Here is a 4,250-nt window from a genome sequence, read left to right as displayed (position 1 = left end):
CTGTGTGCCTTCAGCAGCGGTCTCGTCTCTCTCGCATGCCGAGAAAGAGCGACTTCAGCCGGATGCTTTTCTCGGACGAGCGGCTTCTTCTGCGCACATCCCAAAGGAGTGGTTCTGACTTCTCCTTGTGTCCATGCATTCTGCACTACGCTTCTCTCTCATTCTTATGCCTTTCCGTTTATTCCTAGGGACATTTCGTTTTTCTCTGTTTTTCCGATGCTACACTTCAGCATTCTGTGACGAACATAGTAGAAGGGAAAAGCCCCTCTAATAAGGCAGCTAGAAGTTCCAGGAGAGACACACGTTGTGCTTTCAGAGAGGACGTTACAGAAAGTCGAGAGATGTGGATTCTTTCCTGCGGAGAAAAAAAACCCTGTTTTCAGGAAATGCAGTGTTCTGAAATCGCACGTTCTCGGCATAGCAATTTCGCTAGTTCGCTCTCGTGGGTGGACGGCGCCACTCTCTGTTAACCGCATCGGAGAGTTTGCAGTTGCTGGCCGAGAAATCGCGGTTCTCCCCGAATGCCGCTGTGTGCCTTCAGCAGCGGTCTCGTCTCTCTCGCATGCCGAGAAAGAGCGACTTCAGCCGGATGCTTTTCTCGGACGAGCGGCTTCTTCTGCGCACATCGCAAAGGAGCGGTTCTTGTCTTCTCCTTGTGTCCATGCATTCTGCACTACGCTTCTCTCTCATTCTTATGCCTTTCCGTTTATTCCTAGGGACATTTCGTTTTTCTCTGTTTTTCCGATGCTACACTTCAGCATTCTGTGACGAACAGAGTGGAAGGGAAAAGCCCCTCTAATAAGGCAGCTAGAAGTTCCAGGAGCGACACACGTTGTGCTTTCAGAGAGGACGTTACAGAAAGTCGAGAGATGTGGATTCTTTCCTGCGGAGAAAAAACCCCCTGTTTTCAGGAAATGCAGTATTCTGAAATCGCACGTTCTCGGCATAGCAATTTCGCTATTTCGCTCTCGTGGGTGGACGGCGCCACTCTCTGTTAACCGCTTCGGAGAGTTTGCAGTTGCTGGCCGAGAAATCGCGGTTCTCCCCGGATGCCGCTGTGTGCCTTCAGCAGCGGTCTCGTCTCTCTCGCATGCCGAGAAAGAGCGACTTCAGCCGGATGCTTTTCTCGGACGAGCGGCTTCTTCTGCGCACATCCCAATGGAGTGGTTCTGACTTCTCCTTGTGTCCATGCATTCTGCACTACGCTTCTCTCTCATTCTTATGCCTTTCCGTTTATTCCTAGGGACATTTCGTTTTTCTCTGTTTTTCCGATGCTACACTTCAGCATTCTGTGACGAACAGAGTGGAAGGGAAAAGCCCCTAAAATAAGGCAGCTAGAAGTTCCAGGAGCGACACACGTTGTGCTTTCAGAGAGGACGTTACAGAAAGTCGAGAGATGTGGATTCTTTCCTGCGGAGAAAAAACCCCCTGTTTTCAGGAAATGCAGTATTCTGAAATCGCACGTTCTCGGCATAGCAATTTCGCTAGTTCGCTCTCGTGGGTGGACGGCGCCACTCTCTGTTAACCGCTTCGGAGAGTTTGCAGTTGCTGGCCGAGAAATCGCGGTTCTCCCCGAATGCCGCTGTGTGCCTTCAGCAGCGGTCTCGTCTCTCTCGCATGCCGAGAAAGAGCGACTTCAGCCGGATGCTTTTCTCGGACGAGCGGCTTCTTCTGCGCACATCGCAAAGGAGCGGTTCTTGTCTTCTCCTTGTGTCCATGCATTCTGCACTACGCTTCTCTCTCATTCTTATGCCTTTCCGTTTATTCCTAGGGACATTTCGTTTTTCTCTGTTTTTCCGATGCTACACTTCAGCATTCTGTGACGAACAGAGTGGAAGGGAAAAGCCCCTCTAATAAGGCAGCTAGAAGTTCCAGGAGCGACACACGTTGTGCTTTCAGAGAGGACGTTACAGAAAGTCGAGAGATGTGGATTCTTTCCTGCGGAGAAAAAAAACCCTGTTTTCAGGAAATGCAGTGTTCTGAAATCGCACGTTCTCGGCATAGCAATTTCGCTAGTTCGCTCTCGTGGGTGGACGGCGCCACTCTCTGTTAACCGCTTCGGAGAGTTTGCAGTTGCTGGCCGAGAAATCGCGGTTCTCCCCGAATGCCGCTGTGTGCCTTCAGCAGCGGTCTCGTCTCTCTCGCATGCCGAGAAAGAGCGACTTCAGCCGGATGCTTTTCTCGGACGAGCGGCTTCTTCTGCGCACATCGCAAAGGAGCGGTTCTTGTCTTCTCCTTGTGTCCATGCATTCTGCACTACGCTTCTCTCTCATTCTTATGCCTTTCCGTTTATTCCTAGGGACATTTCGTTTTTCTCTGTTTTTCCGATGCTACACTTCAGCATTCTGTGACAAACAGAGTGGAAGGGAAAAGCCCCTCTAATAAGGCAGCTAGAAGTTCCAGGAGCGACACACGTTGTGCTTTCAGAGAGGACGTTACAGAAAGTCGAGAGATGTGGATTCTTTCCTGCGGAGAAAAAACCCCCTGTTTTCAGGAAATGCAGTGTTCTGAAATCGCACGTTCTCGGCATAGCAATTTCGCTATTTCGCTCTCGTGGGTGGACGGCGCCACTCTCTGTTAACCGCTTCGGAGAGTTTGCAGTTGCTGGCCGAGAAATCGCGGTTCTCCCCGGATGCCGCTGTGTGCCTTCAGCAGCGGTCTCGGCTCTCTCGCATGCCGAGAAAGAGCGACTTCAGCCGGATGCTTTTCTCGGACGAGCGGCTTCTTCTGCGCACATCCCAATGGAGTGGTTCTGACTTCTCCTTGTGTCCATGCATTCTGCACTACGCTTCTCTCTCATTCTTATGCCTTTCCGTTTATTCCTAGGGACATTTCGTTTTTCTCTGTTTTTCCGATGCTACACTTCAGCATTCTGTGACGAACAGAGTGGAAGGGAAAAGCCCCTCTAATAAGGCAGCTAGAAGTTCCAGGAGCGACACACGTTGTGCTTTCAGAGAGGACGTTACAGAAAGTCGAGAGATGTGGATTCTTTCCTGCGGAGAAAAAACCCCCTGTTTTCAGGAAATGCAGTATTCTGAAATCGCACGTTCTCGGCATAGCAATTTCGCTAGTTCGCTCTCGTGGGTGGACGGCGCCACTCTCTGTTAACCGCTTCGGAGAGTTTGCAGTTGCTGGCCGAGAAATCGCGGTTCTCCCCGGATGCCGCTGTGTGCCTTCAGCAGCGGTCTCGTCTCTCTCGCATGCCGAGAAAGAGCGACTTCAGCCGGATGCTTTTCTCGGACGAGCGGCTTCTTCTGCGCACATCGCAAAGGAGCGGTTCTTGTCTTCTCCTTGTGTCCATGCATTCTGCACTACGCTTCTCTCTCATTCTTATGCCTTTCCGTTTATTCCTAGGGACATTTCGTTTTTCTCTGTTTTTCCGATGCTACACTTCAGCATTCTGTGACGAACAGAGTGGAAGGGAAAAGCCCCTCTAATAAGGCAGCTAGAAGTTCCAGGAGCGACACACGTTGTGCTTTCAGAGAGGACGTTACAGAAAGTCGAGAGATGTGGATTCTTTCCTGCGGAGAAAAAACCCCCTGTTTTCAGGAAATGCAGTATTCTGAAATCGCACTTTCTCGGCATAGCAATTTCGCTATTTCGCTCTCGTGGGTGGACGGCGCCACTCTCTGTTAACCGCTTCGGAGAGTTTGCAGTTGCTGGCCGAGAAATCGCGGTTCTCCCCGGATGCCGCTGTGTGCCTTCAGCAGCGGTCTCGTCTCTCTCGCATGCCGAGAAAGAGCGACTTCAGCCGGATGCTTTTCTCGGACGAGCGGCTTCTTCTGCGCACATCCCAAAGGAGTGGTTCTGACTTCTCCTTGTGTCCATGCATTCTGCACTACGCTTCTCTCTCATTCTTATGCCTTTCCGTTTATTCCTAGGGACATTTCGTTTTTCTCTGTTTTTCCGATGCTACACTTCAGCATTCTGTGACGAACATAGTAGAAGGGAAAAGCCCCTCTAATAAGGCAGCTAGAAGTTCCAGGAGAGACACACGTTGTGCTTTCAGAGAGGACGTTACAGAAAGTCGAGAGATGTGGATTCTTTCCTGCGGAGAAAAAAACCCCTGTTTTCAGGAAATGCAGTGTTCTGAAATCGCACGTTCTCGGCATAGCAATTTCGCTAGTTCGCTCTCGTGGGTGGACGGCGCCACTCTCTGTTAACCGCATCGGAGAGTTTGCAGTTGCTGGCCGAGAAATCGCGGTTCTCCCCGAATGCCGCTGTGTGCCTTCAGCAGCGGTCTCGTCTCT

The sequence above is a fragment of the Phasianus colchicus genome, unplaced genomic scaffold (genome assembly GCF_987193195.1).
Source record: "Phasianus colchicus unplaced genomic scaffold, bPhaCol1.hap1.1 HAP1_SCAFFOLD_66, whole genome shotgun sequence".
Lineage (NCBI taxonomy): Eukaryota > Metazoa > Chordata > Aves > Galliformes > Phasianidae > Phasianus > Phasianus colchicus.
This window is presented reverse-complemented; position numbering follows the sequence as displayed.